This window comes from Notamacropus eugenii, chromosome 6 (assembly GCF_028372415.1).
Source record: "Notamacropus eugenii isolate mMacEug1 chromosome 6, mMacEug1.pri_v2, whole genome shotgun sequence".
In the NCBI taxonomy this organism is placed as follows: Eukaryota; Metazoa; Chordata; class Mammalia; order Diprotodontia; family Macropodidae; genus Notamacropus; species Notamacropus eugenii.
Window position 1 is genome coordinate 207,799,683 of NC_092877.1, and position 12,829 is coordinate 207,812,511.

Here is a 12,829-nt window from a genome sequence, read left to right on the forward strand (position 1 = left end):
TTACAAGCAGCTGGCAGGATCAGGAGAGGCGTCATGGAGATGGTTTCGTTTGAGCTGAACCTGGGATTCTAAGGGGAGGAGTTGAGAAGGGAGTGCTTTCTATGCGTACAGAACAGACTATGCAAAGGCATAGAGGTGAGATGAAATGTCTAGGGTGAGAAACAATAAGGGAATCAGTTTGACTAAACCTCATAGAGTATTTGAATGGTTTAGTAAGGTTTAATAAAGCTGGAAAGATAGGTTGGAATCAAGTTGCAAAGGGCTTTAAGTGCTGACAGAAGGATTTATATTTGATCCAAGGCAATTTCTAGCTCAATAGATTGAGCACTGGGCCTGTTAGGAGGTCAGGAGTTAGGGAGACCTGAATTCAAATCGAGGCTCAGATACTTATTAGCTGTGTGACCCAGGCAGGTCCCTTAGCCTCTGTTTGCCTGTATTTCCTCAACTGTAAAATGAACTGAAGAAGGAAATGGCAAACCACTCCAGTATCTCTGCCAAGAAAACCTCAAATGGGGTCCCAAAGAGTCAGACACAACTGAAAAAAACTGAATGACCACCAAAAAAGAATGGCAATGTTAATAGTCCTTCCCTCCCAGGGCTATTGTGAGGATCAAATGAGGTAGTATTTGTAAAAGCACTTAAGCGGTGCCTGGCATTTAGCAGGTGCTATATAAATGCTTATCTGCCTTCCATCATTTTAGAATCCAGGAGCCATTATATGGAGGATAAATTGGAGAGGAAAGAGACTTGAGGCAGGAAGATCAATCTTGAGGCTAATGCAGTAGTCCCCATAAGAGGTAATGAGGGTCTGAACCTGAGTGATGGCCATGTGAGTGTAGAGGAGATGTCAGAGGTGCTGTGTACAAAATTTGCACCTGAGTAGCCATATGGGATTGAGGAAAAGAAAGATGACTCCAGGATTGTGAGTCTAGGTAAGTGGAACAATTGTGGTATCCCTTCATCAAAAAAAAAAAAAAGGAAATTCTGAAGATGGATGTCTTTGGGAATGAGAGATGAGTTTGCCTTGGGCATGATGAGTTTGAGCTGCCTACAGGACATCCAATTTGAAATGTTGAATAGGCAGTTGGTGATGCTAGATGTACTTAGGCAAGAGTATAACTCTCTTCATACAGATAGATGTATAGATATATTGATAGGTAGACAGATAGACAGACAGACAGACAGATAGATAGATACAGCCGTAGTCTCTCTCTCAGTGACCTTATCTGTTCTTGAGGATTCAAGTATCATTTCTATGCGTATGACTTTCAGATATCTGGAATATTCCTATTCTGTTTTCTCCAGAAGTCTATCATATATATCTTTTCTAAAATTCTCTTTGTCTCCTTAACTTATTTCTTATTTATTTTATGGTTAAATTTCTCTAGTTCTGAGAGGAGAAAGTTATAAAGTTTTACTGTCTGTTTCTTCCTGTCACTCATTTAACTTGTCTTTTAAGAATTTGGATGCAATGTCATTTGGTGCATATATGTTTAGTATTAACATTAATTGTCTCTAGTACCTTTGAACAAAATGTAGTTTTCCTGCTTATCTCTTTCAGTTGGGTCTATTTTCATTTTTTATTCTGCCTGAGATCATGATTGCTAACCCTGCAATTTTTTTCTTCAGCTGAAGCATACTATGTTCTGCTCTAGTCCTTTATTTTAACTGTGTACATCTCTTTCTTTCAAGTGTGTTTTTTGTAAGCAAGATATTGTTGAATTCTGGTTTCTAATCCGTTCTGCTATCTGCTTCAATTTTATGGGCGAATTCATCCCATTCACATTCACAGTTATAATTAATTATGTATATTCTTCGATCTTATTTTCTTCTGTTTATCCTTCTCTCTTTTTATCCTGTCCCTTCTTGAAAGTCTGTTTTGCTTCTGATCACTACCTCCCTTAATCATCCATCCTCCTTTTTATCACACACACACACACACACACACACACACCCCTTTTATCTCCTTCCCCTCTTCTCTCTTGGATGAGATCAATTTTTATACCCAATTGTGTGTGTGTGTGTGTGTGTGTGTGTGTGCGCGCGCAGTTTCTTCCCACTTTGAACCAATTCAGATGAGAGTGAGGTTCAAGCATTGCCTGCCTCCCATTTCCCCCTTAACTGAAAAAGCTCTCAAGTGTTTCTTTTATGAGATAATTTTCCGTGTTCTTCCTCTCCCTCCTGCCTTCTGAAGTATCCCTCTTTCTCACTTATCCACTTTTTTGAGAATATCCCAACATAATACACTCACCTTTGTTCCCTCTGTCTGTGTAAACTCCTTTTAACTGCCATAAGTTCTTAGGAGTTACAAAGTATCATCTTCTCATATAGGAATGTAAACATCTTAACTTTATTGAATCCCTTGTGATTTTTCTTTCATGTTTATCTTTTTTATGCTTCTCTCTAGTCTTGTATTTAAAAGAGAAATTTTCTGTTCATCTCTGCTCTTTATTTTAAACTGAAAATTTGTTTTTCACAAATTCACTTCCACAAGAATTTGAATTCAAAATTTTCTCCCCATCTCTCCTCACCCCTCCCACTCCAGGACAGCATGCACTCCATCTACCCCTTCCTCCAGTCTGTCCTCCCTTCTGTTGCCCCCCTTTTCCATCCTCCTCCCTTCTGTTTTCCTGTAGGGCAAAATAGATTGCTATACCCTATTGCCTGTACACCTTATTTTCCAGTTGCATGCTAAAAATATTTTTTAATATTCATTACTAAAGCTTTGAGTTCCATATTCTCTCCCTTCCTCCCTCCCCAACCACCCTTACTGAGAAAACAAGCAATTCACTCTAGGTTATATATGTGTAACCATGCAAAACACTTCCATAACAGTTATGTTGTGAGAGACTAACCACATTTCCCTCTGTCATGTCCTGCCCTCCATTTATTCCATTCTCTCCCTTGACCTGTCCCTCCACAATAGTATTTGCTTCTGATTATCCCTTTCCCCAATTTGCTGTCCCTTCTGTTATCCCTTCCCCCTTGCCTTCCTTCAGGGTAAAATAGATTTCTATACCCAATTGAGTGTGTGTTATTCCCTCCTTCAGGCAAATCCCATGAGAGTAAGGCTTACTTACTTCCTTTCACCTCCCCCCTCTTTCTCTCCATTTTAAAAGCTCTTTCTTGCCTTTTTTATGTGAGATGATTTGCTACATTCTACCTTTCCCTTTCTCTTACTCCTAGTACATTCTACTAAATAGTAAATTTTCTTTTTTAGGTATTCTCCCTTTATATTCAGCTCACCCTGTGGCCTCTATATGTGTGTATATATACATACATACAAACACATACTCTTGTACATATACATACCTACACATATATAATATGCACATGCATACATACCCATACACAGCTATATATATATGAGATATATATATATATATATACACACACACATACGTAGGTATGTATTTCCTCTAACTACCCTAACTGAAAAAGGTCTCATGAGTTACAAATAACATCTTTCCATGAAAGAATGTAAACAGTTCAACTTTAATGAGTTCCTTAAGGCTTCTCTTTCCTGTTTACCTTTTCATGTTTCTTTATTCTTGTATTTGAAAGTCAAATTTTCTGTTCAGTCCTGGTCTTTTCAATAAGAATGCTTGAAAGTCCTCTACTTAATTGAAATTCCATTTTTTTCCCCCTGAAGTATTATACTCAGTTTTGCTGGGTAGGTGATTCTTGGTTTTAATCCTACTTCCTTTGACCTCCGGAATATCATATTCCAAGCCTTTTGATCCCCTAGTGGAGAAGGTACTAAATCCTGTGTTATCCTGATTTTGTTTCCACAATACTCAAATTGTTTCTTTCTGGCTGCTTGCAATATTTTCACCTTCACTTGGGAACTCTGGAATTTGCTACAATATTCCTAGGAGTTCTTCTTTTCAGATCTCTTTCAGGAGGTGATCAGTGGATTCTTTCAATATTTGTTTTGCCCTCTGTTTCTAGAATATCAGGGCAGTTTTCCTTGATAATTTCATGAAAGATGATGTCTAGGCTTTTTTTTTTGATCATAGTTTTCAGGTAGACCAATAATTTTTATATTATCTCTCCTGGATCTCTTTTCCAGGTCAGTTGTTTTTCCAGTGAGATATTTCACATTGTCTTCTATTTTTTCATTCTTTTGGTTTTGTTTTATGAGTTCTTGATTTCTCATAAAGTCATTACCTTCCATCTGCTCCATTCTAATTTTTATATTTTTTATGTTTATTTAGTTTTAGTTTTCAAACATTCATTTCCACAAAATTTTGAGTTCCAAATTTTCTCCCTATCTATTCCCTCCCCCCACCCCATAATACCTTTAATTTTGATTACCCCTTCCCTCAATATGCCCTCCCTTCTATCACATCCCTCCCTTCCCTTATCCTCATCTTCTCTCTTTTCTTGTAGGGCAAGGTAGATTTCTGTACCCCATTACCTGTATTTCTTATTTCCCAGTTGTATGCAAAAGCAATTCTCAACTTTTGTTCCTAAAACTTTTGAGTTCCAACTTCTCTCCCTTCCTCTCTCCTTACCCATCCCCACTGAGAAGGCAATCAATTCAATATAGGCTATATATGTGTAGTTTTGCTAAAGACTTCCATAATAGTCATGTTGTGAAAGACTAACTATATTTCCCTCCATCCTGTCCTGCCCCCGTTTATTCTATTCTCTCATTTGACCTTGTCCCTTCCCAAAAGTGTTTACTTCTAATTACTCCCTTCTGCCATTTGCTCTCCTTCCTATCATCCCCCCCCACACTTGTCCCCTTCTCCTCTACTTTCCTGTAGTGTAAGATAGATTTTCATACCAAATTGAGCGAGCATGTTATTCCCTCCTTAAGCCAAATGTGAAGAGAGTATGTTTCACTTTTTCCCTCTCACCTCCTCCCTTTTCTCCTCCATTGAAAAATCTTTTTCTTGCCTCTTTTATGAGAAATAATTTGCCCCATTCCATTTCTCCCTTTCTCTTCCCAATATATTCCTCTCTCACCCCTTAATTTTATTTTTTTAGATATCATCCCTTCTTATTCAACTCACCCTGTTCTCTGTGTGTGTGTGTGTGTGTGTGTGTGTGTGTGTGTGTGTGTGTGTGTAATCCCTCCCCCAACCCAAATACTGAGAAAAGTCTCGAGTTACAAATAGTATCTTTCCATGTAGGAATATAAGCAGTTCAACTTTAGAAAAGCCCTTATGATTTCTCTTTTCTGTTTACCTTTTCATGCTTCTCTTGATTCTTGTGTTTGAAAGTAAAATTTTCTATTCAGTTCTGGTCTTTTCATCAAGAACTCTTGAAAGCTCTTTCCTGTCTCTCAAGATGGCAGACAAAAAGCCCCCAAAGGAAAAGAAGGTTAAAAAGGAAAAAAAAAGAGGAGAGCTTTGGATTTGATGTAATAGACAATAAAGTGGAACCCCTGCAGATTCTGATAATAATAAGAGTCAGCATTTCTATAGCATTTACAATGTGCCAGGTACTGTGCTGAGAACTCTACAATTATCATCTCATTTGATCCTCATGAGATCCCTGGAAGATAAGTGTTTTTATTATCCCCATTTTAAAGATAAGGAAGCTGAGTCAAACAGGGTTACGTGATTTACCCAGGATCATACAACTAGTAAGTGTCTGAGTCTAGATTTGAACTGCAGACCCAGTACACTCTCTGCTGCACTACCTGCCTTGAGTAGATTCTTATTCCCATCTGCGCCTTTGATTTCATTAATGTGGAAACTCTTAGTTCAGAACTACAACTTGTTTATAGTTTTATAGTCTTAGGGAATTGCCTGAGACATTGAGAGGTTAAATGATATGCCCAGGTCACACAGCTGGTTTGTGACAGAGAAACAACTTGAATCCAAGTCTTCCTGATTCCAAAGTTATCCCTCTGCACACTCATTGCCTTTTGTTACCTCTTGAGCAGAGGAGTATTTGAAGAGAATGATATCAAGGAAGATCATTTTGGCAACTGTGTATACAGTGAATTGGAATACAAAGAATTAGAAGCCTAAATAGTAGGAGGCTAGGGTGGTGCTGTGGAAGTGGGAGAGGGGGTATGAAGCTGAGAGATGTGGTGGGACCATGGGACTTAATGAGGGGAAAAAAAGGAAAAATTAAAAATGATAACAAAGTCATAACTTAGGGGTTCAGAAAAATAGCACATTTTGTAGCAGTGGATAAAGCATTGTTAGGTTGGTGAGGAAGAAATTAATTTAGTTTATTTTCAGCAGTAGGACAATCAAGTGTAGATGGACACAGGCAAGTGAAGGGGATAGTATGGAGGAGTCTGGTTGAGAAGGATGGAGAAGAAGGAAGAGAAAGCTGAAGAGAAGAATGGTGGGAGTACAAGAAAATGTTTCAAGAAAGCAGTAAAGTCATGAAGAATGATGAGTTTAAAAAAGTCATGTTTGGCTACAAGGAGAAATTGGTGACTTTTTGAGGGAAATCTTTCAAGAAATTGAAGCCATATTACAGGGGATTGTTTGTTGTTGAATTACTTCCATTGTTTCCAACTCTCCATAACCCTATTTGGCGCTTTCTTGGCACAGATACCAGAGTGATTTACCATTTCCTTCTCCAGTTCATTTTACAGATGAGAAAACTGAGGGAAACAGGGTTAGGTGACTTTCCCAGGGTCACACAGCTAGTAAGTATCTGAGACTGGATTTGAACTCAGATCTTCCTGATGCCAGGGCTGACACTCTTTACACCGCCACCCAGTTAGGGGTTTGAGAGGAGTGTTAAATAAAGCAAAAAGTAAAGTGTTAAGTATAGCAGGAGTAAGGCATAAGATTTAAGAAACTTATTCCTGATAGGAGATAAAAGTAAAACGATGAGAGTTGGACAGTGTCAAGTGAATATTTTCCTGTTTGTTGTTACTGAAAGAAACCAGTAGGAATGCCGAAGTGGGCAGAAGACTTGAATGGAGGACCTTTCATATGACAGGCAGCAAAACAGAGGCTACAGAGAACCTAGTTTTTAAGATGTGAAGAGATGCCCCCTCAAACATAGTGATAATATATGAAAGGTTGAGGTAGAGAGATGTTGACATGTTTGGGTTTTTTATCTTATTTTTATTAATTTTTTTTTCATTTACCAATCCTGGGACTTTATTAGTGTGGGGAACTTTGTGGTAAACAAACTTCCTCTACCAATTAAGATCAGCATCTCCTTGGCAATATGGAGTTCGAGGAAGTCACTGGGGACACTAATGGATTAAATGGTTTGCCCTGGGCTACACAGCCAGTATGTGTCAAGGTGGGATTAGAATCCAGACATTCCTGACTCAGAGGCTAGCTCTCTCTCCACTATATATACCACACCCAACTTCTCTTAAAAAATATATATATATGTATATATAGTATGTATGTATATATGTATAATCTCTTATTTTCACTTTGCCATCCTTTTCTCAATATATGCTTATAACAAAGATTAAAAAAGAAAGAAGAAAAATCAGTTTAGCAAAACTAGCCCACACAGCAAATGTGTCTGACAGCATATAGAGTATTTTATATCTATAGTCTTCCTCTGCCTTTGTCAAGAAAGGAGGAATTGCATTTTCTCAAAGATACTGCAAGTTAATAGGAATCCTTGATTGTTTCGAGGTAAATGAAGGTAAGATATAAGATTATCTAGGAGGGTAGCAGGTTGAGGAAGAGAAAGGAAATCACCTAGGCTGAACCTTTAATAATAATAACACGTATATATTGCTTTAAGAATTGCAAAGCACTTCACTTACGTTTGATCCTCAGAACAACCCTATGAGATAGGTGCTGTTTTTATGCCCGCTTTAGAACAAATTTCTCATTTTACAGATGACTGAACCGAGGCCCAGAGAGTTGAAGTTACTTCTCCCTGGTCAGACATGTAGTAATTGGTGGAGGATTTTCTTTGGTGTGTGTTCAAGTTATCTGATACCATTTACAGCTCTTTTTTCTACTACATCAGGCAAAGTTTTAAGCACCCAATTCGGGAAGCTAGCCAAGGGATCCATCCCTAAAGAAGTAATAACCTTGTCTAGCAGGCTGAAAGGTGAGGCAGGAAAGCCAGTTCTGAGGATGGTCATTTCATTTGCAGGATTGTCTCCAGTGGTGCCATGTAGCATGGGTACAGAGCAAGGAGCTGATGATCAAAGGAGATGTTGGTTGAAGGTTCAGCAGGTTGAGAATAGTAAAAATTTGATCTGGATGAGGGAGTGTGGTAAAAGTGGTTATCCACCACGGAATCTAATGTTGAAAGGAAGGGTGTCACTGGGTTGTTTAAGGCTTAAAGGTGTCCCTGAAGACAGAACTGTGAATAGAAGGATGAGTAAGATTATAGGTAAAGAAGTAGGGTTTTTGTTGTATCTGTTATCTATTCTCGAAAACGACCAAAATGGCGCTAGTCAAGTTTCAATGTGCCCTACTATGGCCGATCAGACCATTATGAGCTCAGAATGCTCCACTATGGGTCAGACACAAATAGTGCATGTGAACATTGGGGTGGCTTCTCTAACTTGCTTGTCCTGTGTTTCCTCTGAGCTAGTTCAGTTCTGCTGTGCTCATAGAGCGCAGCACCAAGTGTGGTGTAAGCTGGAGGTGTGCGCAGCATCAGAGGACCTTAGAGGGAAGCAGTGATCTCAAGCGTGTTAGCGACTTGGCAAATGGTGGTGGGTGTGGAGTAGAACATAGGGAAAGAAGAAATAACTTTTCAGAACTTTTTTGGGGGAGGGTGCAGGACAATCTTATTCAGACGGCAGTCACATAGGAAGCATAAGCCCTCCATTCCCAGAAGGGTTAGCAGCAGCTGCCTGAGTTGGGAGGCAAGAGGAGTTAGCCTGTCTATCTCTGGCGGTCCCTTCTGCAGAAGGACGGCTGGGCCACTGACCACTTAACTTCAGGTCACTGCATGAAGCTCCTCTTGGGTGTTCTTACAGAGTTGGTGGCAGCAGGTGAGCTTCTGTGACTGTTTTTGTCACCACTGGCCATCAGCCCATGCCAGATGCTGTATGTGTAGAAGTCATTGATACCCATAAAGGCATACATAGCAATGACCATGAAGGTCAGAGAGGTTCCAGGGAGGAGGAAGAGGGGCCCATCTTTTCTATGGTTGGTGCTGATGGTATACACCCACCCACCTGCTGATTAGTATACTTATATCCTGTTAATCAATCCTTTGGTGGACTGTAATCATGCTTAGTATATGGTACTGGTTCATAGCACATTGTTTGAGCCTGCCAGGAAGGTCCTCTCCCCACTCCCCTCTCCCCTGGCTCTGAGATACTTGGATGTTTTTGCGTTCCCAGGAAAACACTCCATGTATACACCATGAATACGATGATGTAAGTGGGAGAATGAGGAAAGGGAAATGAATAAACTCCTACTACGTGCCAGGCATTGTTCTTAAGTAAACATTATCTATATTATCTATAAATAATCCAGCAAGATTGGAGTTGTTATGCCTGTTGTAAACCAAGGTAAAAAGTTGAAGGGATTAGCTTCGGGTTACACAGCTACTGAGTGTCTGAGGCTCCATTTGAACTCAGGTGTTCCTGAGTCTAGCCCAGCTCTCCATCCCCTGAGCCGTCAGTTTGCCTCTAAAAACAACAGCAAAACAATTGAAACCAAATGCTGCATTTTGATAACCAAGCTTGGCTTCAAAGAAGATTTAAGAAGGCACCGAATCCCACTTCTTTGCAGGGGTGGGGGGCTACGTGTGGAGAATACTGCATATGTCAGACTTTTTTGAACTCTTCCTTGGGTTTTGTTACAGTTTTTTCACCCCTCTTTTTTATTCTTTGTCATGAGAAATGCTTTCTGGGAGGGGGAGAGAGGAGAGACACATTGGAAAATGTAAGTGATGAAAAACAAAAGATATAAGTAGTTCTTTTATATATTACAGAATATTTTATATGTGTTGTGGAATACACAAAATGTATTTATATAGAGACATAGAAAATGATATATAATATGTATAAATAATATATAATAGAAAATAATTATATAATACACGTATATGCAGAAAATGCATACTAATGGAGAGGCAAAAATCCTGGGATACACAAAATTATATTTCATATTTGTATAATAGATGTTATAATTAGGATGTTATATTTATGTGTAAACAGAATATCATAGTTATATAGCATATAATCACTAAATATTTATAATATGTTTGGTAAATAATTAGAGTTGCTAACTCTATAGTAAATATATTATGCATGTATATACTACACATATTGTACAAATATGACACGTCCTTTTGCGTATTCCATAATAATTTCTAAGTATTAGTACAAATTTTCTGCATAAGGCCCTGGCTTTTCAAAGACATGCATTTTCTTTATTGCATCCTTTCTGTCTGGCCAAATAAGGTGGAAAAATCTGGCCGTTTTATTGCATACCAGAGAGTCGTAGAATTTAGAGCTGGAAGGAACTTAGAGGTCATCTATCTCTTCATAGCCTTTCATTCATACAAAGGAAGGAATGAACTCCAGAGAAGGGAAGTGATTTGCTCCAGGTAAGAGATGATACTTTAGCCCATGTCCTCTGCATCCAAATCCACTCTTGGTTTTACTGTGGGTTAAATGGCTCTTCGGGGCGGCTAGGTGGCCCAGTGAATATAGTGCTGGGCTTGGAGTCAGGAAGACTCATCTTCCCGAGTTCAGTTCTGACTTCAGACACTTACTAGTTGTGTGACTGTTTAACCTCTCTTTGCCTCAGTTTCCTCATCTGTGAAATGAGCTAGAAAAGGGAATGGCAAACCACTCCAGTACCTTTGCCAAGAGAATCCTCCATGAAGAGTCAGACATGACCAAACAACCACAAAACAAAAAGATGCCTCTTTATGGTTGTGGATTGACTTGAAAAAGTCACAAACCTCTTCAGTTTAATTCGATTTGCCTAAAATTAGCTGTTAGGAATAGGCTGGCCTAAAAAAGCAGTGTCAGAAATCAGATAGAAGCAGGGTCACTACACTACAGCTAAAGATCTTTGGACATTTCCCTTTAGTGAATGTTCTCCTTAAGTGTCTCCCTGAAGGGGGGGCGGGGAGAGATCATCTCCCCGAAGTGGCAAGGAGCCTGCTTGGTGTGTTGTGTTATCCATAGTAAACGCCTTCACTTGATTTGGAGACAAACTGAGCAAATTCTTTCAGAAGACCTTGCACCCCAACATTTTGAGGTGCACCCTGAACCTTAGCATTTCAGGGATTGACACGTCTAGTGTTTTATCTGGCATCTCAAAAAAGAGCAGGGCACAAAGAAGAAATAAAGGCACTTTCCAACAGAGCCAACACATTCCACTGGAAGGACACCTTTCGACATGTGGGAATTCTGTTTCAAACTGTACTAAACTGTTTACTCCTTCCTCCTTGACCCTGTACAGAAAGAATATTATTCATTACAACAAGAATATTTCCAAAGTACAACATAATTATAGACAATAAGCTTAAGTCCAAAGGATCAACCATTTCTTTTCTTATTTTAAAGGACAGGAGACAACTTTTAAGCAACACTTTTGGGCATGGAAAAGTGTTAAAAGTAAAGTTTAAAAAAATAAAGATGTTTATTGTCTACATATTGATTTAGAAAGCCATATATTAATATTATCTATGTTCTATCATATTTTTATTTATTTCATTAAATAGTTCCCAATTACATTTTAGTCTGGTTCAGGCATTCATGAAGGTTTGGAGCCCTTGGAACTAAAGAATCCCAATTTTGATTCACATGTGATGGGAGGGATTTTTGTGACTATAAAGAACCCTAATTGTAGAGTAGATTGGTCTCAGTTTATTTAGTGCTTCATAATGAATTTTTTCTCTATGTTTCCTGGAAGGGGACTTAAGTATCCCTTCCTCTTATTTATTTTTTAAATTTTACTAATGTCTTCTTAGTTTCTATAAAACAATACTGTGATGAGTACTTGTATTTCCTTTTTCTTTGACTTCCTGCGTGTGTGTGTGTGCGCATGCGTGTGTGTGTGTGCGCATGCGTGTGTGTGTGCACGTGCATGCGCGTGCCAGTGGTTTGAGTGGGTGTTCAAAACAGAAGTAGTGTGGTACCTGCAAAAGAGCACCAGATTTGGAGACAAAGGAAGGAATCCTGCCCCCATCACGTATTAATTAATTTGTCCTTGAGAAAGTCTCTTCACCTCTGGATTGATCAAATCTGATTTAATTTCAATGGCTTTATTCCAAACCAATTCAATAACATGTTATATGGCTCCTATAATTGAAGCATTGTTTTGGGAGCTCCAGAAGGCATTAAATAAGGTAGAAAACAGGGAACTCCCTCAAGGAATTTTCAGTCAAGATAAAGAGACAAGAAACCCATAAGGAACAAAAACAATTTACAGTACCATGGGGACATGCAAACTCTGTGTGAGTTCTGACAGCTATAAGACATGGGAATAATCACTTATACAATGGGATTTGATCAACAGGAACTTCTTAAATGGGGTGACTTTTGGACTAGGCCCTGGAAGGGAATGTAGAGAGGCATGACCTGGTTGAGAATAATATAGGGAAGAGAACAGAGAGCTTACTGTCATGAGTTATGACATCCTAAGTGGTGGACTATCTTCCAATTTCCTTGAGGGTTCCATTCTGGTGCCATCTTCTGTACAAGACCTTTCCTGATTTCCCCAGCTCCTAGACTCTTCTACTCCACCCCCAGTCACTTTTATATACTTTTAAAATACCTGTTTGTACATATTTGCTACAGGCTCCTCAGGGACAAGGGCTGTTTTATGTCCTGGCATTACAGTCAGTGCCTAATAGATGTTTAATCCCCGATGGATGGCTTTTTATTAATACAATAACAAGATAGCTAGTAGCATTGAACACACCTGTCCATTTTAATTGTGTCTGA

At 39.0% G+C, this 12,829-nt stretch overlaps 1 protein-coding gene across 3 annotated transcripts in view; it reads left to right on the forward strand.

Annotated features, from left to right (window-relative positions):
* GRTP1 (growth hormone regulated TBC protein 1) overlaps positions 1-12,829 on the forward strand; it is an 80,871-nt gene that overhangs the window by 10,033 nt on the left and 58,009 nt on the right. The gene's annotated exons all lie outside the window — the stretch shown is intronic.